Raw genomic sequence first — 26,998 nt, 5'->3', positions numbered from 1 at the left:
CCCTTGTGTCCAAAGATGTGCAGATAACTTCGGGTTACGGCATAGGGCGGGGAGTGATCCGAAATAGAGTGCTTGTTCAAGACACTCGGTGCGGACTCGAGGGGCTGAATGACCTGTAGGAATTCTATGAAGCTTTTACATACCTATTGATCACAAAGTGATAATTAACTATTTAAATTAAGCCCAAATATTGATTTTTGGCTGGATTTTATATTTCTGCGGCTAAGTGCCAGGTCCAGCGGGCATGTGTGGTCTCATATGACCAAAATATTGGCGTGAAACCCAAACCGATTCCAGGAATGGTGAGGGGCTAGAATCGGCAGTGGGTGAAACTCCCGCCTCCCGTGCCGAAGACGGCGAGAGAATGGTTGCGTCCTGGGCCGTGCATGCACACGGCTGACAACCTGCAGCAGTTGCACCATACAACATGGCGCCGACCATGTGCCGACCTGACCCGCCATCCGCAACCCCTCAGCCCACCCCCTGATCACCCTCTGGCTACCCCCCACAAGTCCCCCCAGCCCTCGCAGAACCCCCCCCCCCCCCCTCCCTCCTCCCCCCCAACCCCCCAACCCGGACAGCAGTATGGTTCCCGGCCAAATATGGCAGCGCCAGACACAGTTCGCAGCCACCATGCCGGTTCCTGCACTGCTGATACTACACCTGTCCCGCGCTATCGGGAACCCGGCCCAACGGTGGCGGGGGCGGGGGGAGGGGAGGGAGCATCGCGGGAGGGCCGGCTGATGATGCATCAACGGCATTGCAATGGCGCGCAGTGCGTGACACGATGATGCAGTTCTGGCGGGTCGAAGCATGGCTGACTGGCGTCAAACTGCTGCAGTCCACGATTTGGGTGCGGAGCCCATTCTCCACCCAATCGCTGAACACAATTTTGCCGTCAGGCAACGGAGAACCCCGCCCATTGTTTTTTAATCTAATGAGGACCTGTGACAAAAAAGAATGTAAACTTTACCTTGTTAGGTACACACGTAAAGTCCTGCCATTCATGAGAGTTACATTTCCACAAAACCTCACAAATGGCGAAATCGCAAAGGAGGAACCAACTTTTGAATGGGATGCAATTAGGTAGGTTCCAGTCATGCAAGGGTAGCATTGGTTTGGACAGTCATGGTACTCTATGATAACCTTTGTTTCTCTTCACTGAAGCTGTTCGACCCAGTGTATCTAGTATATTCTGCAGTTTTGCTTTTCATTTTCCAGCACTGACAGTTTTATTCAGAAACTATTTAAACATCATGTTCAATTAAAAGTGAAAAACAAGGTAAAATATATCCTGGAAAGTTCCTCTCTGATTCGAACCGCCCTCCCCCACCCTCATCCTGACAAGTCACTAAAACCAAACAAGGTGGTCACATGATCCATGAACCAAGAATGACAAAGTTTTATAAATACATTTGCATTCTGTATTATGTGATTTCTGTCCTCGTCAGGAATTAGTCCAATTCCCTCTGAACGTGTTTGGAAAGTCAGCACCTACTACACCAGCCAGTATTACATTCCAGAGCCCCATGAGTCTCTGAGAAAAGATGAATCACCTAATGTCCAGTATATTCCTATTTTTTCATAGTTTAACCTTGTGTTCACTGCTTCTCCCAGAACATTAGGCGAGATTCTCTGGCTCTCCACCATGTGTTTCTCGGTGGTACACTGTTCGCTGGTGGTGCGATTCTATCTTCCCGCTGCTTGTCAATGCGATTTGTGACCACCCCACTGTGCTGCAAAACCTACTGGTGAGGGTGTGCATCCACCGGGAAAAGTGAATCGCAATGACCTGAGAAATCCGGCTGTTAATTTTGAATAAACTATAAAATTACCTCGTGAGACAAATCCGATTTGTGACTTTGGAAACAGCAACTGTAAAATAAATGGCACGATTGAACAGAGAATTTTCAAAATGTAATTTTGTGTGCATTTGGTGGGGTGTTTCGTGAAGGCTACAATGTCAACATGGAGACCGCTATTCAACAGCAGTTAGCCATTTTTTGGGAGTTCCTACCCCTTCAAGGCCAGACTTTGAAATTTTTTCAGCACTGGGGAGCTGAACACGCCAGCGAAACCAGCTCCTCAGAGATCACGGCGCCATTTTGAAAAGATGCTCCGATCTGCACACCACCCCCTTTCAGGACCCCCCTTTCTGGATCCCCCCTTCACCCCACCCCACAACCTTTCTGCCTCACTTCCCCTTTCATGGGCAAGGCTCCCTCGACCCTCAGCTATGCTACCCTGGCACCTGGGCACCTTGGCACTGCCAGCCAGGCACCAGGGCAGTGGCCCTGTCACCCTGGCAGTATCAAACAGGCACATTAGCAGTGCTCGGTTGGCACTGACAGGATGTCCGGGTAATAGGGGAAGTGCCAGGGTACTATCCTGCCAGTCCCCGACCACCCGGAGTCTCTAATAGCCTCTGGGACCTTCTGAGTTGCCATCACGCCTGGCCCACGCTCATGGAAACCAGTACTAATTAGCGCCCAGTGGGGCCTCGCAGCTGTTGCCATCGAGTCCAGAAATGGCGTGATCCAGATCGCAGCAGGCATAGCGAGCTGGATGACTCGCGGTTAGCCTAGCACCCAGCATAAACCCAGATTTGGGGCTGAGCTTTGCATACTATTTTGGAACTCGCCTAACCTCATCTATAATAAACTTAATTCACACTAACTCGATCCACACAGATAACTTCGGCATCAGTATATATATATAGTAGATACAGTATATATACTAGATAGCCGCAACCGGCTCCGTTCTGGCCACAATATAATGGCTGAATCACACCCAAAATATCTGTTGCAAAATTCAGACATTTCAAACACCTATTGGTGAACATTCACATGATGGCCAATGCAAAACGCAGATAAGTGAAAACGTGAGCAAGAAAGTAATGAAAGGTGTGACTTTACTGTATTTAAAAATAAAATGCATGTTCTCCAATTCAAGGTAGAGGACAGAGACAACCAATCTGTGTGAGCATAGAAGGATTCTGTTTTATCAAGGATGAATTAAGATAAATATGGTTGACAAATTTAAGAGGAAAGGAGAAAATGTCCTTAAAAGGCTCTTTCTTATTTTGACCACGTTATAATGAAGAGCTCAATATGAAAAGGAGGCCAATACACCTTCCTTATGAGGGCAGGGCTTTTAAGAACCTTGAGGATGTAATGCTGGTGGGAAATTCATTGGTTTGATTCTGTCAGTTGACTGCAGAAAATTGTCTTCGATAAGAGGCAAAATGCTGACAGCAAACTAACACTAGTGGAATAGGTGTATTTATATCAATATTTCCCTGCGCCACTTTCCTAATTAAATATTGCAATACAAATATTGTATTGATTTTCACATGTATTATTCAGATCCTGAATGTGATCGTCCCATAATTGAATTGATATGAGAGGTATTGTGAACCCTGCCTGAGTGTGTAACATTACTGGAAAATAAGGTAGTTGGTAATGCTGAGCTAAGGACAGAACTTGCATTTACATAGCGACTTAGAAGAACCCATGATGTCCCAAATCACCTTGCATCCAATGAAGTTCTTTTTGAGGAAACATAGCAGCCAATTTATACAGAACTGGTTTCTACAAGCAATAATTAAATAATGACAATCTCTTTTCATAATGATATTGACAAGGAAAACGTATATTCTCTTTTTTCAATAGCAGCAGGGAATCTTTTACATCCACCTAGGAGGGCAGGCAGGGTCTCCTCCAAAAGATGCAGCCCCTGCAGTGCAGCACTGGTTTAGCACAGGGCTAAATCGCTGGCTTTGAAAGCAGACCGAGGTAAGCCAGCAACACAGTTCAATTCCCGTACCAGCCTCCCCGAACAGGTGCCGGAATGTGGCAACTAGGGGCTTTTCACAGTAACTTCATTTGAAGCCTTTTTGTGACAATAAGCGATTTTCATTTCATTTAGTAATTTTCTGAATTGTCAGTCTAGACTGTGTGCTCAAGTCTCTCGAGTGAAATATGGAACCATAACTTTCTAACTCAGAAGCAAGAATGTTATCCAAGGCTTATACATATGTTCTCAATTACAACACAAGAAGCTCATTTGTGAGAATTTCTAATAAAGTCATTGAAAGGAAAGTGGCAATTAAAATCCTAAAGCCTAACATGCTGTTATAGCTTGTTAGAATCATAGAATTTACAGTGCAGAAGGAGGCCATTTGGCCCATCGAGTCTACACCGGCCCCTGAAAGATCACCCTACCTAAGCCCACTGGTTCAACCTATCCCTGTAACCCAGCAACCCCACCTAATGTTTAGGCACTACATGGCAATTTAACATTACCAATCCACCTAACCCGCACAACTTTGGACTGTAGGAGAAAACCGGCGCACCCGGAGGAAACTCACGCAGACACAGGGAGAATGTGCAGACTCCGCACAGACAGTGACCCAAGGCGGAAATTGAACCCGGGTCCCCAGCGCTGTGAAGCAACAATGCTAACCACTGTGCTACCATGCCGCCCCATTTAGCTTACAGTATAGATAGAGATAGATAGAGAAATACAGCACAGAACAGGCCCTTCGGCCCACGATATTGTGCCGAACTTTTGTCCTAGGTTAATCATAGAAATTTGGACAATTTTTCATGGCCAATCCACCCAACCTGCACATCTTTGGACTGTGGGAGGAAACCGGAGTACCCGGAGGAAACCCACGCAGTCACGGGGAGGATGTGCAGACTCCACACAGACAGTGACCCAAGTCGAAATCGAACTTGGGACCCTGGAGCTGTGAAGCAATTGTGCTATCCACAATGCTACCGTGCTGCCCTTAAGAAGTTAACCTGCACTCCGTTATTCTACCCTAATCCATGTACCTATCCAATAGCCGCTTGAAGGTCCCTAACGTTTCCAACTCAACTGCTTCCACAGGCAGTGCATTCCATGCCCCCACTACTCTCTGGGTAAAGAACCTACCTCTGACATCCCCTCTCTATCTTCCACCGTTTACCTTAAATTTATGTCCCCTTGTAATGGTGTGTTCCACCCGGGGAAAAAGTCTCTGACTGTCTACTCTATCTGTTCCCCTAATCATCTTATAAACCTCTATCAAGTCGCCTCTCATCCTTCTCCGTTCTAATGAGAAAAGGCCTAGCACCCTCAACCTTTCCTCGTATGACCTACTCTCCATTCCAGGCAACATCCTGGTAAATCTCCTTTGCACCTTTTCCAAAGCTTCCACATCCTTCCTAAAATGAGGCGACCAGAACTGCACACAGTACTCCAAATGTTGCCTGACCAAGGTTTTGTACAGCTGCATCATCACCTCACGGCTCTTAAATTCAATCCCTCTGCTAATGAACGCTAGCACACCATAGGCCTTCTTCACAGCTCTATCCACTTGGGTGGCAACTTTCAAAGATCTATGAACATAGACCCCAAGATCTCTCTGCTCCTCCACATTGCCAAGAACCCTACCGTTAACCCTGCATTCCTATTTGTCCTTCCAAAATGGACAACCTCACACTTGTCAGGGTTAAACTCCATCTGCCACTTCTCAGCTCAGCTCTGCATTCTATCTATGTCTCTTTGAAGCCGACAACAGCCCTCCTCACTATCCACTACTCCACCAATCTTCGTATCATCTGCAAATTTACTGACCCACCCTTCAACTCCCTCATCCAAGTCGTTAATGAAAATCACAAACAGCAGAGGACCCAGAACTGATCCCTGCGGTACGTCACTGATAACTGGGCTCCAGGCTGAATATTTGCCATCCACCACCACTCTCTGTCTTCTATCGGTTAGCCAGTTTGTTATCCAACTGGCCAAATTTCCCACTATCCCATGCCTCCTTACTTTCTGCACAAGCCTACAATGGGGAACCTTATCAAATGCCTTACTAAAATCCATGTACACTACATCCACTGCTTTACCTTCATCCACATGCTTGGTCACCTCCTCAAAGAAGTCAATAAGACTTGTAAGGCAATACCTACCCCTCACAAATCCGTGCTGACTATCCCTAATCAAGCAGTGCCTTTCCAGATGCTCAGAAATCCTATCCCTCAGTACCCTTTCCATTGCTTTGCCTACCACCGAAGTAAGACTAACTGGCCTGTAATTCCCAGGGTTATCCTTATTCCCTTTTTTGAACAGGGGCACGACATTCGCCACTCTCCAATCCTCTGGTACCACCCCTGTTGACAGCGAGGACGAAAAGATCATTGCCAACGGCGCTGCAATTTCATTTCTTGCTTCCCATAGAATCCTTGGATATATCCCGTCAGGCCCGGGGGACGTGTCTATCCTCAAGTTTTTCAAAACGCGCAACACATCTTCCTTCCTGACAAGTATCTCCTCGAGCTTATCAGTCTGTTACACACTGTCCTCTCCATCAATATGGCCCCTCTCGCTTGTAAATACTGAAGAAAAATACTTGTTCAAGACCTCTCCTATCTCTTCAGACTCAATACACAATCTCCCGCTACTGTCCTTGATCGGACCTACCCTCGCTCTAGTCTCATATTTCTCACATATGTGTAAAAGGCCTTGGGGTTTTCCTTGATCCTACCTGCCAAAGATTTTTCATGCCCTCTCTTAGCTCTCCTAATCACTTTCTTCAGTTCCCTCCTGGCTATCTTGTATCCCTCCAGCACCCTGTCTGTACCTTGTTTCTTCAGCCTTATATAAGTCTCCTTCTTCCTCTTAACAAGACATTCAACCTCTCTTGTCAACCATGGTTCCCTCACTAACAAATCTATCACCTGCCCTGGTTCATTACCAAGTACTAAATCCAATATGGCCTCCCCTCTGGTCGGACAATCTACATACTGTTTTAGAAAAACTTCCTGGACACACTGCACAAACACTAGCCCATCCAAACTATTTGATCTAAAGAGTTTCCACTCAATGTTTGGGAAGTTGAAGTCACCCATGACTACTACCCTGTGACTTCTGCACCTTTCCAAAATCGGTTTCCCAATCTGTTCCTCCACATCTCTGCTGCTATTGGGGGGCCTATAGAAAACTCCCAACAAGGTGACTGCTCCTTTCCTATTTCTGACTTCAACCCATATTACCTCAGTAGGCAGATCCCCCTCGAACTGCCTTTCTGCAGCTGTTATACTATCTCTAATTAACAATGCCACCCCCACCTCTTTTACCATCCTCCCTAATCTTGTTGAAACATCTATAACCAGGGACCTCTAACAACCATTTCTGCCCCTCTTCTATCCAAGTTTCTGTGATGGCCACCACACCGTAGTCCCAAGTACCGATCCATGCCTTAAGTTCCCCCACCTTATTCCTGATGCTTCTTGCATTAAAGTATACACACTTCAACCCATCTCCTTGCCTGCAAATACTCTCCTTTGTCAGTGTTACCTTCCCCACTGCATCACTACGTGCTTTGGCGTCCTGAATATCGGCTTCCTTAGTTGCCGGACTACAGATCCGGTTCCCATTCCCCTGCCAAATTAATTTAAACCCTCCCGAAGAGTACTAGAAAACCTCCCCCCAGGATATTGGTGCCCCTCTGGTTCAGATGCAACCCGTCCTGCTTGTACAGGTCCCACCTTTCCCAGAATGCGCTCCAATTATCCAAATACCTGAAGCCCTCCCGTCTACACCATTCCTGCAGCCACGTGTTCAACTGCACTCTCTCCCTATTCCTAGCCTCGCTATCACGTGGCACCGGCAACAAACCAGGGATGACAACTCTGTCTGTCCTGGCCTTTAACTTCCAGCCTAACTCCCTAAACTTGTTTATTAACTCCACACCCTTTTTCCTACCTACGTCGTTGATACCAATGTGCACCACGACTTCTGGCTGCTCACCCTCCCCTTTCAGGATCCTGAAGACACGATCCAAGACATCCCTGGCCCTGGCACCCGGGAGGCAACATACCTTTCGGGAGTCTCGCTCGCGACCACAGAATCTCCTATCTATTCCCCTAACCATTGAATCTCCTATTACTATTGCTTTTCTATGCTCCCCCCTTCCCTTCTGAGCCCCAGAGCCAGACTCAGTGCCAGAGACCTGGCTGCTGGGGCCTTCCCCCGGTAGGTCATCCCCCCCCAACAGCATCCAAAACGGTATACTTATTTTGAAGGGGAACGGCCACGAGGGATCCCTGCACTGTCTGCCTGTTAGTTTTCTTTCCCTGACTGTAACCCAGCTACTCTTGTCCAGTACCTTGGGTGTGGCTACCTCCCTGTAACTCCTCTCGATAACCCCCTCTGCCTCCCGGATGATCCGAAGTTCATCCAGCTCCAGCTCCAGTACCTTAACACGGTCTCTGAGGAGCTAGAGTTGGGTGCACTTCCCGCAGGTAGTCAGCGTGGACACCAGTGGTATCCCTCACCACCCACATCCTACAGGAGAAGCATGCAACTGCCCTAGCCTCCATCCCCTCTTACTTTACAGAATTAGCTGCCCCGTGGACCAACTGGACCTCCGCCCTTCGACTCTGCTTCCAGTCAGCTGTACTCTAAACTCCTGGCTCCCTTCACGCTCTTTGATAAATATAGGAAATGAAATATAAGGAGCACCTTACTCCCTCCTCATCTAACTCCCTCAGTCACCAAACTCTCACTGTAGCACTCAAATGCCACAATCTCAGCACTCCAGTGCAAACAAAGTCTGCACTGTAACTAGCTCCTATTTATGCTGTGACTTTAGCCTCTGAAAACTGGCCTAATGCAATTAACTAATTAACAAGCTCCAGCTGCAAGTAAGTACAAGTAGAACCTTGTTTAAAGCTGATTCAAAATTCACCTTCTTATAGACCAAACAGCAACTTTTAAGTTAATTAACTAAATAAAATAAATACTAGACTTTAAATAAAAATGAACCCTTATACTCCCTCAGTCACCAAACTTTCACTGTAGCACTCAAATGCCACAAGCTCAGCACTCCAGTGCAAAAAGTATATATACTAATGCCGAAGTTATTATCTGTGAGGATAGAGTTAATGTGAATTAAGCATATTATAGATGAGGTTAGGTGAGTTGAAAAATAGTATGCAAAGCTCAGTTCAGTGCATGAATGCTTTATTATTAGGATAGCACCGAACCCATTGGCTAAGGGTAAAGGTTAATGTATGTCACTTCAGATTAGATCAGGCCAGACGTTTTATCCTGGAATGCAAAAAATAAAGACTCCAAAAGAATGAGAACCAGGGAATCAGAATTGCCTCGAATGCCAAGTGCATTCATCCTTCCACGAAGAATTGTGGCCAAAGGAAAAAAAAATCTTGAAATCACAACTGCTGTGAAATTATATCACATCTATCACAATCAATGTAGATTCCAGAGACAATCTGGGCAGTGTGCCATGCATGCCACAGGTATATCTGCACTATTAAAACTGCACAATTTGTCCTTTAGTTGTCTTTGAAACGAACTATCATGCAAAAGCTGGCCTACAAGCTTATGGTTTGCTCTCTCTGTGTACATTAATATTTCAGGGGCCGAGACTAAGCGCTTTGTGCAGAGATGGCTTCCATCTGTTACTGGCAGAGGAATATGAATATTTTCAGCATCACTAACACAGTAAGTATAAAATTATATCCCCTAGTTTGTAAATGGTATTAGGAAGTATAGTAATGAACTATGATTCTGAACAGTCCAAATCAATATCAAGGTCAATTATTGGATAATGAGATTGCGTATTTTTATGATTCTTTTGGTGCAAATATAATGCCATTTTTGTATGAATATTGATGTTATATCTTAAGTGTGAACATATTTGCATCGTAGGATAATATAAATAATGGAATTATCCCTTAAGTACACAAATTCCCAATACAATACACAGAGTTTTGCTACAGTATAACATCAGTACACATGACTTACTAAGTAGGTATGATAAAAAAATAGACTCAACCACGGAATATTTCTTAACCCATAGCATTGTGTGTAATTTTTCTTTCACTTAATTTTTTGGCTTTAGAATCACACTTGAAGGGCAGGATTATCTGTCGGTCGACGCCGGAATCATGAAACACGATTGGATGGAGAAACGGTTGTGACCCCAAAATCATGGGGGGGGTGCACAACAGAACGCCATGCTCTGGTGACCCAACAGTGGCAACAATGCATTCTACTCCATATTATTAGTGGGCCTGACCTGGTATTCTTCGGGGCCTCCGCGATGCACCGCCTCGGCAGGGCGGGGGGGGGGGAGGGGGGGGGCGACCAGGGGATGGGCTGTGCATCTGGGGTGAGCCCCATGGGATTGGGGTGTCCAAGCATGGAGCACCTTTGCTGTGATCTGCAAGGCAGCCACCTTGCTGCACACCCCACTGACTGTACACGGTGGCCCCTGGCTGTACAGAGTGACACCGGCCTGTTGGGCGCACCCATCCAACCAACCTTGCACCTCAGCCCCCAACCTCCACCCCACCCCCCACCACCCTATCCTGCATCATCCAATCATCCACCCCACCAACTCTCCCCAACACCCCACCCCCACTCCCACTGGCGGGTCAGTACGTGGCCCAAGGGCAACACCCACCCAAGGCCAACGCTCAAAGTGGCTCTGGCAGCAGGGACAGGTGCCAGGACCCTAGGTCGCCACAGTGCCAGGCACCGACGGGGCCAGGGGTGCAGTGGGAAGAGTGGCAGGGGAAACGGCTGGGGGTGGGGTTGGGGATGGGGAAGGGGGGTGGGAGAGAGGGATATGCGAGAAAGGGTCTGCACACCGGGACCACCATGTGGCCCAGTGGTTGGGCACGGGGTATGGACCATGCTAACATGTCTGACTTTCACCCCCTGCAGACAATGGATTTCGGAATTCAACCTGGAATGGTGACCTTCATCCTAGTTGCCGCAGCCCTGGGGGATGCACTGAGGCTGTACAAGCTGGAGCTGCTCGAAGCAGACCCTGCATCTGCGGACATTGCCCAGAGGCACAGAAAGCAACCGCCCAACAGGCCGAGGATGGAGGTGGGAAGGAGCCGCCGCATGAGGCCTCGTGTGTACCAGCAGCACTTGTCATTTGAGGACCTAGTGGACTGGACATGCCATCGAAGAATCCAGCTGAGAAGGGAGATAGTGTGACATATCTGCCAGATCATGCGCACTTGGCACAGCGGGGGTATGGAACAGGATACCCGCTCCCGGTGATTGTCAAGGTGGCGATCAGCCTTAAACTTTACACCATCGGGTCTTTCCAGGTGCCAAGTGGGGACCTGTCTGGGATCTCGCAGACCTTGGTGTGCACAGGTGCATCAGCGCTGCCATGGAGATCCTATATGCTCAGTCGGGGAAAATATCAAATTCAATGTAGACAAAGCCCACCAGAAGGTACGGGCAGCAGGGTTCGCCATCTTTGCCGAGATGCCCAAGTCCAGGGGATGATCGACATGATGCATGTCGCCCTAGAAGCACCAGCCTCTGGTAGGCTGGTCTTCACAAACCGAAAGGGGTTGCACTTGATGAATGTGCAGCTGGCGTGCGACAATCAGATGTGCATCATGCACATCTACACCCAATACTTGGGTAGTGTGCATGATAATAATAGTAATCCTTATTTTCACAAGTAGGCTTATATTAGCATTGCAAGGAAGTTATCGTGAAAAGCCCCTTATCGTCACATTCGGGCATCTGTTAGGGTACATGGTACAAATTACCTAACAGCACGTCTTTCGGGATTTTTGAGAGGAAACCGGAGCACCTGGAGAAAACCCACGCAGACACAGGGAGAACGTGCAGATTCCTCACAGATAGTGACCCAAGTCGAGAATCAAACATGGGACCCTGGCAATGTGAAGCAACAATGCTAACCACTGTGCTACCATGCCTACCATGACACCTTCATCCAGACACACAATAATTCCTGACCTCTTCAAGGCGCACCCTTGGCTGGGGGAGTTGCCTCCTTGGAAACAGGGGTTATCCGCTGCTGCGGTGGCTGATGATGCCTATCTGGAGTCCAAAGACTGATGTGGAGATCCGCTACAACAATGCACATGCTGCGACCAGGGGCTTCGGCATCCTGAAGATGAGGTTCAGGTGCCTGGACCGCACTGCAGGGCCCTGCAGTATAGCGCTAGGAGAGTCTCCCACATCGTGCTGGCCTGCTTTGCCTTCCACAACATCACACAGCAGAGGGGCGACGTGCTGGAGGAGGAGGATGAAAGCCAGACCTCGTCTGGCGAGGAGGGTGAGGATGATCAGGACATGGGACCCAGGCAGGCACGGGAGGCATCACAACGTATGCAGTAGATGCACACTATGATTGCCTCCATGTAGGGGCCCGGACATCCAATCCCACCCCAATGCCCCCTGCCCACCCACTCCCCAACCCCCCTCTGTGATTCCTACCAGCCTCACTATGGGGTGCAGGCACTGGATTGACAGTAACAGCGAGTCAGTCAGGTCCAAGGGATGGAGGATGATGACGACCAACTCTGTGATGACCTCTGGTGCACTGCACCATTTTACAACATCTGATTCCATGTAGCAATTTTCACCATCCACCTGGGTGATCCCTGCATGTGAGCTGGCCATTCACACAGTCCCTTGGGGTGGCGGAGGTGGGGACAGGATGTGAGGATGTGCGGGAAGAGGGATGGTAATAGGACACCAGAGCAGTGAGCGCTGACTGAACTGTGGTCCCTCGGCCAAGCCCACCCCCAACGTCCCCCCACCACCCTCCCCATCCCCAGACCAACCCATCTCTCACAGCTGTATGACAGAGCACCAAAGCAGGCTGCAACATTGTGAACATGGGCTGGATTCTCCCCTACCCGGCGGGGCAGGGGGTCACGGCGGGATGGAGTGGCGTGAAACACTCCAGCGTCGGGCTGCCCCAAAGGTGTGAAATCCTCCGCACCTTTAGAGGCCAAGCCCTCACCTTGAGGGGCTAGGCCCGCGCCTGAGTTGTTGCCGTCCGGCCGGCTGGCGTGGAAGGCCTTTGGCGCCACACCAGCCGGGGCCAAAGGGACTTCGCTGGCCGGCAGAAGTCCGCGCATACGTGGGAGCGTCAGCGACTGCTGACGTCATCCCCGCGCATGCGCAGGGGAGGGGGTCACTTCATGGCCGACGTGGAAGGAAAAGAGTGCCCCCATGGTACAGGCCTGCCCGCGGATCGGAGGCCCCGTTGGCGGGCTAGGCCACTGTGGGGGCACCCCCTGGGGCCAGATCCCCCCACGCCCCCCCCCCCCCCCCCCAGGACCCCGGAGCCCACCCGCGCCGCCAGTCCCGCCGGTAAGGGAGGTGGTTTGATTGACGCCGGCAGGACAGGCATTACAGCAGCGGGACTCACTGGGGGGGGGGCCCGCCGACCAGTGCGGCGAGATTCCCGCCCCCGCCGAATCTCCAGTGCCAGAGAATTCGGCGGCCGGCGGGGGCGGGATTCACGCCCCCCCCCGGCGATTCTACGACCCAGTGGGGGGTCGGAGAATCCAGCCCCAGAATTTTTCTGCAATTAATATTCAAATTATAATAACTTTTATTTGGACTCTTCCACTAATAAAACCATTTTTATTCATGTTGTTTGTTCGTGGAAATATTGAGACCTAGTTGCATGAGGCATTATTAAAAAGCTAGTTTTTGCATAATTTATCAATATCAGTTAAATAATTTGTTTAAAACAATTAATGAGCTACTATTGCCAGTTTATTTGAAAATTATGCAAACTTTGATAAACTATGCAACATGATTCATTAACTAGAGAAAAAAGGATGATTCGAAACGATATTCTGATGTAGATACTCAGCCAGTCGTTCTCCATATTCATGTCCTCCAAATCCAATGACAAGAAAGATGGTCCAACAGTAGTGTCGTCTCCCAAGCCAGTTTAGGCCTATATTCTCTCGGGTTTAGAGAAATGAGAGGATATTTTATTTAGGTATATGATGATAAAAGGTATTGACAAAGTCGGCTGAGGACAGATGCTTCCTCTTGTGGGGTAATCGAGAGCAAGAGGTCATAGTTTTAGAATAAGGGGTAGCAGATTTAAATCAGAGATGAGGAGAAATTACTTCTCAAAGGGTCATAAATCTGTGGAATTCACTACCTCAGAGTACAATGAATGCCAAGACATAGAGTAAATTTAAGGAGGAGATAGACAGAGTTTTAATTAGTAATGGATTGAAGGGTTATGGAAAACAGGCAGCAAAGTGGAGTTGAGGCCAAAAGTAGATCAGTCATGATTGTATTGAATGGTGGAGTAGGCTCTCGGGGCTGAATTGCCTCCACTTGTTTTTAGTTCTTCTGTCCTTATGTTTAACATGCTCAGCATCGAGGCATTAATCACTCAAACCCACTCAAATTAGGTGGGACATGTTTTTATGCCTGATATCAGACACTCAAAGCAACTGTTCTACTTAGAACTTGATCGTGGAAAGAGGTGGATAGAGGAAATGTTTTATTCATGTCCTTAAAACATCCTCTGAAGAGGTTAATCATCCATGTTGACTTATGGAAGACTCTGACTTGTGGCTGGCTGAAAAGAAGAAGGTTAATTCAGGAAGGCAGCAAACACATCGAGATATTTAGCTGGGAGCATGCAGAAGCAAAGTTGAGGTATCGGAGAGAGCGTATTACATTTCAAATACCTCCTCTGTCTGACCTTTGGAGCCTGCCCTGCATGTGACAGAGTCTGCAGCTGATGCATTGGACTCATCACCTATCTCAAAACCCATCTAACTGGAGTACAAGCAAATCATCCTTGATCCCATGGGACCGTTTAAGAAGAAGACTTTTCTAAAATAATTTGACAAAGTTCAATGGTCCATGAATGGAACTGATAGGAAATGTTTCTTGGGATCATCTGATGTGTCAAATTAAATTAACTAAGATAGATAGGTGACTTTGATATAATCAGGTAAATAGAGCCTTAAAAGAAAGAAGTTCTAAAATTATCCCCTTGAAAGCTTTAAAAAAAAGAATGGAATGCTCTCCCCAGGTTTTGTTCAATGAAGATATTGTCCAGTGAATAGATTTTCTCCAAATGTCATTTTATAGTGGATCACTAATTGGTGAAAACAAAATGATATTCTGTAAAATAAAAGTGCTCTACTGTTGAGAGCAAAGTCAAATGCATGACATAGATGCTTCTGGAAGCTGTGTCTAATTTTAATCCCTGTAAATGAAAAGGGCAATGTCTAGTCTTATATTCATTTCGAAACATGTAAACGTGCTGCTGCAATCCACAAAGCATTTCTAAATTGTCTTCTTCTTTTCCATAGGGTTGTTGTTTTTCCTTTAAAATTTCAGAAGAATCCTACAGAAATCTATACTTTCTTAATAGGATTTCATATTGAATATTTTTGTCAGGGCAATGTTATTTCACTAGCTACACTTTTCCATTTTCAAAAAAAAATAGTCAGTCTCTTAATACTGCCTATAGGAACATTTTACTATTTCTGTGTCTGCAATGTGATCATGATATAAATAGTTTTCAAAAGGGCATAATAAAACAATCTTATTTTAAAGGGGATTTGTCATCTCGGTTTTCTCATTTGTAAGGCATTATTTTCTTTTTACAAGAAAAGTCATTTTAGAGGCTCATAAATGGCAGTCAAAATGCAAGTATCCTAACATTTCTTCATAATAACCATGTTTCTGGACATTTTTAACAAGAGAGTGATGATCATCCCTTTAGCATATGTAAAACTGGTCATATATGTTTGTATATGTAAGCCTACTTTAGAATTATATTTCCATTGCTATTGTTGAATCTTCAAATTGTTGGCAGGTGTAATCACTTTAATAGATTAATTTTGCTTTTATTCAAACAATTACATCCAGATCTGTGAGGTAGCCTATGAATGTATTGTGCTGCCCAGCTAACTAAATATATCTATGTCTCTCTTGGCAGTCACTGTGAACCGTAACTGTCAGACAGCCCCCATGTCTATGAGTCTAGACAGAACTCAACTAAACTGGCCTGCTGACCTACATCTAATGATATTGTTGTGCTGCACTACTACATCACTGTTCTTATGGGAGGCCACAATGCACATCAAGCTCTTCATTAGTCAAAGCTCCTCACTCAATTGGACTAAGCATGCTGACTGCAAGTGATGCCAACAAGTCATTCATTGATTAAATACAAGCATGTCTTCAGCATTATGCCAGAGGCTATATGCCAAGCCTTTACTTCTTGTATCTCTTGTAGAGTATAACATGAATATAATTGCAATGTGCATTGTATGTAATAATCCCTTTTAATACAGTAAAGAATCTAAGCAAACAATAGTTTTTTTCATGACCTGGCTTGATTTAGTTAAAAGTTTCAGATAACATATATTAATTTAGATTAATGCAACTGAATGCAAAGAAGCAATTTATTGTTTGGCACGTAATTGAATTTTTAAAAAATAAAATAGGAAAGGCTCTGGTATTTCTCTGTTGAAGTGATGTTTTTCAGCAGAGTAGGAAAGAGAAGACATCTCCTGGGTGTCCTTATCACATCAGTTCATCTTGTTAGTCACAGCTACAACTTGCTTTTCTTTCAACAAAATACTGACGCAAAGTGTAACTGAACTGAGAAATGTACAGTTTCATCTAGGCAGTGTTTTTTTTACATTTATTTTGATCCCATTGTGTTCCTTGGCAACACAATACATTACATTAGGGAATGGATTGCTGGTTCTTCAAAAGCTTTTTCTTATCTGTGAGAAATATAGGTGCAAAAGTGGCACAAAAGTTTGTCAAGAAATTGTGTGAGGCACATTATTGAAATCATTAAAAGCCATAAGGATGGAATTTATAATTTTCACACCAATGAGAGAAACCGAGGTATTTTTAAAAATAATTAAAATATAATTAGTAAAGCCCAGAGAAGTGAAAAATTCTTTGGCATCAAATATAAAACGTCATTAAAATATGATGGAACATTCCATATTCATGAACGCATTTATTTTTTGCTTTCCACACAATTAGTTGTAATTCACTCTCTTCTCGTTGATTTGGAGCCCTGTCTGCTAGTAGCTGTATTTGGAGTGTTGGACCAGCCAGAACTGAGGGCAGAATGCTCTGGCATTTGCCTTATTGCTGGCCCAGCAGTGGTTTCTGCTGAGTTGGAAACAGGCAACAGCACCTAGTGCCGCAGCGTGGCGAGGTGACAAGTTCACTGGAAGGGGGACAATCGACGGATTCTATCCGAGATGACATCTGTTCATATTGCACTTTAAGGATCTGGACCGGGATTCTCCCCTACCCGGCGGGGCGGGGGGGTCCCGGCGTGATGGAGTGGCGTGAACCACTCCGGCGTCGGGCCGGAGTGGTCACCGCACCTATAGGGGCCATGCCCTAACATTGAGGGGCTAGGCCTGCGCCGGAGTGGTTGGCGCTCCGCCAGCTGGCGGGAATGGCCTTTGGCACCATGCCAGCCAGGGCCGAAGGGACTTCGCCGGCCAGCGGAAGTCCACGCATGCGCAGGAGCGTCAGCAGCTGCTGACGTCATCCCCGCGCATGCGCAGGGGAGGGGGGTCACTTCTGCCTCCGCCATCGTGAAGACTATGGCGAACGCGGAAGGAAAAGTGTGCCCCCCACGGCTACCCCCCCCCCCACCAATCGGTGGGCCCTGTTCGCGGGCCAGGCCACCGTGGGGGCACCCCTCGGGGCCAGATCACCCCGAGCTCCCCCCAGGGCCCCGGAGCCCGCTCGCGCAGCCTGGTCCCGCCGGTAAGGTAGGTGGTTTGATCCACGCCGGCGGAACCAGCATGACAGTGGCGGGACTTCGGCCCATCATTGGCCGGAGAATCGCCGGGGGGGGGGGGGGGCGCCGACCGGCGTGCGCAATTCCCGCCCCCGCCGAATATCCGGTGCTGGAGACTTTCGGACAGGGCAGGGGCGGGATTGACGCCGGCCCCCGGCGATTCTCCGACCCTGCGGGGGGTCGGAGAATCCCACCCCTGGTCACTATTAGCAGTTGCAGGGGTGGAGAGGGCTGTTCTATGTTCATTTTTCTTTCGGGGGAGGTTGCTGTAGTTGTTGGTAGGAGTTTTCTATAGTTGGCACATGTTTTACTGTTCTTTTGATTTGACGAAAATGTTGAAAGTTCAATGAAAATATTTTCCCAAAAAAATCACTCTGTTCTATCTTTACTAATTCAGTTTTTGTTAATTAATTTTAAGAGTTAAAATATCAGAAAAAAACAAGGTTAAACGAACAAATAAAATAGGTGTATGATGGTATGCCAACGACTGATAGAAATGAGGCTATGACAGGTGAGGACCTTGAGAGGATTGTTATCACTAAGGAGGTAGTGATGGGCAAGCTAATGGGGCTAAAGGTAGACAAGTCTCCTGGCCCTGATGGAATGCATCCCAGAGTGCTAAAAGAGATGGCCAGGGAAATTGCAGACGCACTAGTGATAATTTACCGAAATTCACTAGACTCTGGGGTGGTCCCGGTGGATTGGAAATTAGCAAACGTGACACCACTGTTTAAAAAAGGAGGTAGGCAGAAAGCAGGAAATTATAGGCCAGTGAGCTTAACTTCGGTAGTAGGGAAGATGCTGGAATCTATCATCAAGGAAGAAATTGCGAGGCATCTGGATAGAATTTGTCCCATTGGGCAGATGCAGCATGGGTTCATAAAGGGCAGGTCATGCCTAACTAATTTAGTGGAATTTTTTGAGGATATTACCAGTGCAGTAGATAACGGGGAGCCGATGGATGTGGTATATCTGGATTTCCAGAAAGCCTTTGACAAGGTGCCACACAAAAGGTTGCTGCATAAGATAAAGATGCATGGCATTAAGGGTAAAGTAGTAGCATGGATAGATGATTGGTTAATTAATAGAAAGCAAAGAGTGGGGATTAATGGGTGTTTCTCTAGTTGGCAATCAGTAGCTAGTGGTGTCCCTCAGGGATCCGTGTTGGGCCCACAATTGTTCACAATTTACATAGATGATTTGGAGTTGGGGACCAAGGGCAATGTGTCCAAGTTTGCAGATGACACTAAGATGAGTGGTAAAGCGAAAAGTGCAGAGGATCCTGGAAGTCTGCAGAGGGATTTGGATAGGTTAAGTGAATGGGCTAGGGTCTGGCAGATGGAATACAATGTTGACAAATGTGAGGTTATCCATTTTGGTAGGAATAACAGCAAACGGGATTATTATTTAAACGATAAAATATTAAAGCATGCCGCTGTTCAGAGAGACTTGGGTGTGCTAGTGCATGAGTCACAGAAAGTTGGTTTACAGGTGCAACAGGTGATTAAGAAGGCAAATGGAATTTTGTCCTTCATTGCTAGTGGGATGGAGTTTAAGACTAGGGAGGTTATGTTGCAATTGTATAAGGTGTTAATGAGGCCACACCTGGAGTATTGCGTTCAGTTTTGGTCTCCTTACTTGAGAAAGGATGTACTGGCACTGGAGGGTGTGCAGAGGAGATTCACTAGGTTAATCCCAGAGCTGAAGGAGTTGGATTATGAGGAGAGGTTGAGTAGTCTGGGACTGTACTCGTTGGAATTTAGAAGGATGAGGGGGGATCTTACAGAAACATTTAAAATCATGAAGGGAATAGATAGGATAGATGCGGGCAGGTTGTTTCCACTGGCGGGTGAAAGCAGAACTGGGGACATAGCCTCAAAATAAGGGGAAGTAGATTTAGGACTGAGTTTAGGAGGAACTTCTTCACCCAAAGGGTTGTGAATATATGGAATTCCTTGCCCAGTGAAGCAGTTGAGGCTCCTTCATTACATGTTTTTAAGGTAAAGATAGATAGTTTTTTGAAGAATAAAGTGATTAAGGGTTATGGTGTTCGGGCTGGAAAGTGGAGCTGAGTCCACAAAAGATCAGCCATGATCTCATTGAATGGCGGAGCAGGCTCGAGGGGCCAGATGGCCTACTCCTGCTCCTAGTTCTTATGTTCTTATGTACTTATGTGACATTGACTCCATTTACACAAAGGGAACTAGACCTTTTTTTTTTAGAACAGTACAGCACAGAACAGGCCCTTCGGCCCTCAATGTTGTGCCGAGCAATGATCACCCTACTCAAGCCCACGTATCCACCCTATACCAGTAACCCAACAACCCCCATTAACATTATTTTTTTTAGGACACTAAGGGCAATTTAGCCTGGCCAATCCACCTAACCCGCACATCTTTGGACTGTGGGAGGAAACCGGAGCACCCGGAGGAAACCCACGCACACACGGGGAGGACGTGCAGACTCCGCACAGACAGTGACCCCAGCCGGGAATCGAACCTGGGACCCTGGAGCTGTGAAGCATTGATGCTAACCACCATGCTACCGTGCTCCCCGTGAAGACCTGTGGAAGAACAACTAAAAATGAACATTAAAATAGACTCCAAAATTCTGTTTAATATACAGTGAGATGCATCTCCAACAAGGGATTAAATAGTCTGGTGAGGAGAAGAGCAGATAGAGTGGAGGCGGGATTCTCCGGGAATCAGTGGGGCGGACAGAAACGGCGCAGTGGAGTGGCGGGAACCGCTCCGGTATCGGGGCGTCCCAAAGATGCGGCGGGGGGTTGGAGAATCCCGCTCAAAAATCTAACAAAAAAGGAAGGGTGTCAGTACATTGGATGAAATACTGGCCTTTCACCTCTGGGACTTTGGCTAAAATCCAATTTAGACTGACTGGCAAAAAGCATTCCAGTCCTGAAAGTTTATGTGAACCTAGTTTGGGATGTTGCAATCAAGTTCTAATTTAGCACAATTGGTTTGTCAATATCACACAGGTAAGTCACAATGTGGCTGGTACAAGTAAAGGAAAGATCACGCACTGTAAAGTGATCTCTTAGGTTGACACAAATAATTTCAACAATGGAGAAGAAATGTTCATGCTCACATCACTGTGTCACTCCTGACTTGAAAGCACTTAACAATGGATATCTAAATATGAAAGTACTTACGAATAAAAACATTCTGCTTTTGCTCTCTGAGCAAGATCAGGAACTTATACTGTGAAGTTCCACAACCCCAACCCAGAATATTCTGTCTGTTAAAATTAATGGGAAAAAACATGGGTTAGTGGCAAGTGTTTCGTGATGAACATATTACATTGCACAGGGAGTGTAGGAGGAGAATTCCTGCCTCTTAATTCCCCGGAAATAATACCTCTCAACTTGATAAACACAAAGTGCTTGTGTTTCTGCAGACATGACTCAACAATACTACCAAAACAGATTTACATCGCTCATTTTCAGCTACGATTGCACACACAACAGGATTCTTGGGCATTTGGAAGTTTAGCAGGGTTATGTAGTTGAATAGCTGCTCAAAATCTATGAAAAGATAATTATGCAGCATAATTTGTTACTATTTTCTGTTTTCGCAGACAAAATCCCAGTTGGCATTGAAGATGATGACATTATTTGATTAATGTTTTTCAAAAAGTGTTTTTTTCCTGACCAGAAGAACATCATTCTTGATTTTTTCCCTTCTTGCATGTTATCGGAGAGCAAAAATTAAACAAATGCTATCAATGCCATTCCTTCCTGAAGCAGCCAACCAGCACATCTGTACAGGGCAGAAAAAAAGTTCCTTCTTCCCTATACCACCATGGTAACTCATCAGAGAATGGGAAATACCGGTGTGAGTTCATTTATTAAGACTAGGCACATGGAAACAGATATACATGGATAGCGAGCTTGAATATATTAGCATCAGAGCTGTGTGTGTCAGCTGTGCTCAAAAGCAAAGGTGAAACTTAAGATGGGTCGCATGACAGACTTCCCTTCCAATGAAGTCATGCTGCTATTCCTATAAAGCATATTATAAAAGTTAAGGTCTAAACATCCCACAGGAAACCCAGAAGTAAGTTAAATATATCTGTCAGTGGCTTTTTAATTTCATTAACATTTGCTTACAGGTTTGCAAGCCAATGCACTACAGCAGGGGTATTGAGGACCTGAAAGAGGTGATTCTAACTCAGTACTGAAAGAGACAATCTGAAGATTGAATTTGGAGGAGTTAGATTGCAGCAAATGGACAGGAAATTCAATGATGGATTTAAGATGGACAAAGGCTGCATCACACTTCAATGATATGTTTGTGTATGTGATGCCTGGAGCTACGAGGAGCTAAAGAGAGATACTCTTCACCAGCAATGGAGGAAGAAACCTATTGCTGCCGCAAAGAAGGCTTGGCTGGAGTTGGCTCAATATGTCAGCAGCAGAGCATGCGTCACTTATGTGGATCCAGTGCATGAAGTACTTTAATGACCTAACCAGATCAGTAAAGGTGAGTAAAGTTATATATGGGGCAGCACGGTAGCATTGTGGATAGCACAATCGCTCCACAGCTCCAGGGTCCCAGGTTCGATTCTGGCTTGGGTCACTGCCTGTGCGGAGTCTGCACATCCTCCCCGTGTGTGCGTGGGTTTCCTCCGGGTGCTCCGGTTTCCTCCCACAGTCCAAAGATGTGCAGGTTAGGTGGATTGGCCATGATAAATTGCCCTTAGTGTCCAAAATTGCCCTTAGTGTTGGGTGGGGTTACTGGGTTATGGGGATAGGGTGGAGTTGTTGACCTTGGGTAGGGTGCTCTTTCCAAGAGCCGGTGCAGACTCGATGGGCTGAATGGCCTCCTTCTGTACTGTAAATTCTATGATCTATTTCCCTATGTACTGTGATGTTCTTGCCCACCCTTCTCCATCACCCGACACTCTACCATTTAAGCTGCTCCACCACAATACCCCTCACACCCACTTATCATTCATACCTACTTACGCTTCTCTTTCTATGCTGTCAAGGAATTGACGAGTGAAAGAGTCTACTGATCCCTTAATCTCTTCACTCTGAAATTAATAAAAACAGAAAATACTGGATAAACTCAGCAGATCCAGCAGCATTTGTGGAGTTAATGTTTCAGATCTAAATGATCCATTCTCTCCTTTTCTCTCCGCAGGTGCTCGAAGTATCTCCAGTTCATCTGCTTTCATGCTCTGCTAGATTCCTGCTGATGTTTTACCATTTGGTTAATTTCAAACCTTTGGAGTTAGTAAAACATTTGGTCAATGAAAATGCAGCCCACAATTTCCCAAAATGTCACAATTAGGATTAAAAATATAGTTCTCTATCAGCATTATCATATCACAGCTAGTGAAGACTCTAATATAAAATCAGTCATTGATTTTAGTTAGCTCTGTTAATCAGCAAGAAGACCAATTTTGAGGATTTCCCAGAATTCTTGCAGCACTTCCTCATATCCCCATGTATCCATCCACTAATACTATGGTGGAATCATGTGGACAGATGGTTGTGTTTTTACCTGACACACACACTTCATAAGTGTGAAACAGCAGGCGGTAGCGGCAGAGACAACTGTGGAGAGTCTGTAATGCAAGGTGTCTGCTTGCTGGGCACAGATGAAGTATTTGGAGGTTGTTGATGGAAAATCATTGATTATGTGCAAAGTCCTGAAAGGCTTTCCAAGCATACACATTACGATCATAGAGAAAATGGAAGCATCAGCCTCAAACATGAGTGAGGGTCAGTGGAAGCAGCCAACCTAGATTTAGATGGATTAAGTCTCTTAATTAGCCAATTAATCACCACTTAAGAACCTTGTCTTGTCACCGCTGGTACTTTGCCAGTGGCAAATTGACATCTTTCAACTCAGAAGATTGCCCCACCTGCAATAAAACTTAGCCATCTCCCTGCAGGCTCGGTGATCAGGGTAGGGGATGGGATTCCATCAGTGCTGCCCACCAGTGCAAGGGCCCAAGTAAGCCCCTTTTATAATCAACACCTACCTTCTTGGCAGTGCCTACCTGAGTTGTCAGGATGATTCCAGACCTTATTTTCCTTTACTCTGAGCCTCCTTAATGGCCGCTCATCTGGGGACAGCTGCAGTCCCGGATTACTCCCCCTGGTGGCGCTGCTGGGACTGAAGAGCTGCCAGCTCATCAATTAGCCAGCACTCTTAGAGGTGGGGCATTCTGTCTTAGAGGGGTGGAAGCTATGAATGCAGGCAATTGCTTGTTCAATGTAAACTTGAGTCATAGCTTCCATGGCTGGTAGAGGCAAGCTTGTCCCTGGTTTTAGATTATCATATTAGGTATCATGGTTGGCGCAGGTTTGGTGGGGTGAAAGCCTGTTCCTGCGCTGTATTGTTCTTTGTTCTTTGTTAACAGTTGCTGAATCGGTCCAGGTGCGGCGCAAATTTTGCTGTCGAGGAAGTCTATGAATCCTGCCCCAGGATTCTCCAATTTCCGACACCGAAAAAGCCGGAGAATCCTTTTTTACGCCAAAATCAGGGGCGGCGCCGTTTTTCGGAGGCTCCACCCCCTCAAAAATGGCGTAATCTCTGTGTAGGCCACACGCTGTTCAGACGGCCTCAGGACGTCACCTGAGGCCCTTCCCAATACTCAGCCCCTGATGGGCTGACTTTCCAACCATGTCCGTCGTGTGTCCTCTCAATTTTCGGGAGACCTCGCATGGCGGCTGGGGGCTGTGTTCAGCGCTGCCACTGTTGGGGGGGGGAGCCATTCTGCTGGCCGGTGGGGGGGGGCTTCGGCAGGGGCTGGGGGAACTCGTGGGGGGTGGTCTGGGGGTGGCGAGGGAGTTACAAGGGGACACTATCTGGGAGGCCAGGTTTGCATGTGCGTCGCGCCATATTGTACAGCGCAGTCACCGCTGGTCACCTCCGTGCACATGCAAGGCCATGGACCGGGCCATTCCTGGCCATGCTCCACCCGTATCTGCAGGTAAAGCCTTACGTGGCACGGCTGCTAGCCTCCCACCGGGTGGAGCATCGGTGCAGGGGGGGCGCCGCCGACTTTCTGGTCGTAAGACCAGACGCTTCCTCCGGACATAGCCACAAAATTGGAGAATTCAGCCCTTTGTCTCAGCAATGGAGAATGCAGCCAAGGGTTTGTGACCTCCCATCGACCCGGCACACACAAACACACAACTGCGAGTTTTCAACGTACATTCTTTAATTAACTTCTTTATCAGGTTTATTAAGAATCTAATGATGCAGTGACAAAAGGGATGTATTATGAGTGTATGTGATAATATTTGTGTATGTGTGTCTGTATAAAAAGTGAAATTTTAACTAATTTAAAACCTACTTGCATAGAATTAGAAGTTGATGAAACTCTTCACATATCAGTTTTCTGATGACTAAAATTTGATGAATAAAATGAAAATAAAAGGGTTTTTGGAAATTATTATTGCTTTTGAAGGCAATTAGGGGGCAGCACGGTAGCATGGTGGTTAGCATAAATGCTTCACAGCTCCAGGGTCCCAGGTTCGATTCCCGGCTGGGTCACTATCTGTGCGGAGTCTGCACGTCCTCCCCGTGTGTGCGTGGGTTTCCTCCGGGCGCTCCGGTTTCCTCCCACAGTCCAGAGATGTGCGGGTTAGGTGGATTGGCCATGCTAAATTGCCCGTAGTGTCCTTAAAAGTAAGGTTAAGGGGGTGGGGGGGGGGGGGGGTTGTTGGGTTACGGGTATAGGGTGGATACGTGGGTTTGAGTAGGGTGATCATTTCTCGGCACAACATCGAGGGCCGAAGGGCCTGTTCTGTGCTGTACTGTTCTATGTTCTAAATGTCTTTACTGTTCATTTGCTTCCTCACAGCTGCCAGAAGGGAAGTCTACAGCTGCACAACAAAACACATTATTCACTAATATAACTGCCACTATGGTACTTAAAAATATGCAAAACAAATCACATGAAAGATGCACAAAAAGAGACAAGGACTGGCAAGACCACATCATGCACAGACAGTCAAACATTTCTCTTAAAAGTGGCAGACCTGGTAGAATCAAACCAAATCACTTCTGACATATTCTAGCTTTGATTTGAACTCGCCACATTTCTTTAAACCCATCGATGTATAAACAATTCTCAAAGCATTTTTTTCGAGTGCGATTCTATTTTGAGAAGTGGAGATGGTGTAAAAAGTTATAATGACAACTATAATGCACAAGAGGTTTTTGATATGGATTAAAACAACCCCTTTTGAATAGCTGTGACTGACTGTGAAACTTGAGTCTGTGAATTTTCTGGGATTGGGCCGATTGTCCAGTTTCTGCACTGTAAGACTCTATGTAATTCTAGATGTTCTGGAATTTTTGTGCCTTTTAGGGTTCCATCTTTCCTGAGCAATTGTTTAAGTTAAAACACTTGCAATTTAGCAGATTCTGGTTCGTATTGCTCACAGGTCAAAGTTGTAGAACAGAATTGATGGACTTTTCATCAATCGTCAAAATTCATGCAATAGTGGCACCATAACCTAGGCACAGTGGATTTGTATGTTACCATGCTGTTGGGGCCATAAAGGAGGATGTGGAATATAGATATCAGTTCCCAATATCTGCTATTTCAAGAACTGAACACTGCAGCATCTCTCACTGGTGAGATGGGAGGGAAGCATCATGTCTGGCAGACCTTGGCAACCAGGGACAGGATATAACGGCAGAAACAAGGGAACAAACATATTTGCCTCTCAGCTGCAGAAGTTAGATTGAATAATTGAAGGAATGGAGAAAATTACTTCCTAATGTATCTGCATCTGAAATATATTTAAAAGTACACCCTCGTCTTGCACGTTGTCTGATCGCTGGCTTTTAAAGCAGACCAAGCAGGCCAGCAGCACGGTTCGATTCCCGTATCAGCCTCCCCGGACAGGCGCCGGAATGTGGCGACTAGGGGCTTTTCACAGTAACTTCATTGAAGCCTACTCGTGCCAATAAGCAATTTTCATTTCATTTTTCAACTCTCCATCTTTTTTTTACATGGAGCAGATAAAAAGTCCCCTGCATTACCAATATATACAACTTGGAATACATTTTAGAAAGATAGCCTTTAATTTAACTGATTACATCCTTATATGAACAATAGGAACAGGAACTGAGGTGAACATATCCTCAACATTATTTCTTCATTACAAAATGTTGATAAGTACAAGTGCTGATAATTGAATAAGGTAAGATAAGTTGTTAAAACTGTAATGTTGCACGTTCACAGACTTCATTAGAGACACAAAAGGTATTTATTAATAAGAAAAGCTGTACAGAAGCCAGCAACCCCATGGCTGCCATAGTCCGTACATGTCTTTGTGATGTCTTCTGCCTGAGAGAGATCTGCAGACTCTGG

At 46.2% G+C, this 26,998-nt stretch overlaps 1 long non-coding RNA gene across 1 annotated transcript; it reads left to right on the top strand.

Moving 5' to 3' along the window:
* The first annotated feature begins 9,429 nt into the window (after window positions 1–9,429).
* LOC119969998 lies at window positions 9,430–24,037 on the top strand. Its single transcript, XR_005461506.1, has 3 exons — window positions 9,430–9,516; window positions 21,767–22,137; window positions 22,801–24,037. It is a non-coding gene; the product is annotated as an uncharacterized LOC119969998 (long non-coding RNA).
* Window positions 24,038–26,998: the final 2,961 nt, after the last annotated feature.

The sequence above is a fragment of the Scyliorhinus canicula genome, chromosome 8 (assembly GCF_902713615.1).
Source record: "Scyliorhinus canicula chromosome 8, sScyCan1.1, whole genome shotgun sequence".
NCBI lineage: Eukaryota > Metazoa > Chordata > Chondrichthyes > Carcharhiniformes > Scyliorhinidae > Scyliorhinus > Scyliorhinus canicula.
This window is presented reverse-complemented; position numbering and strand designations above follow the sequence as displayed.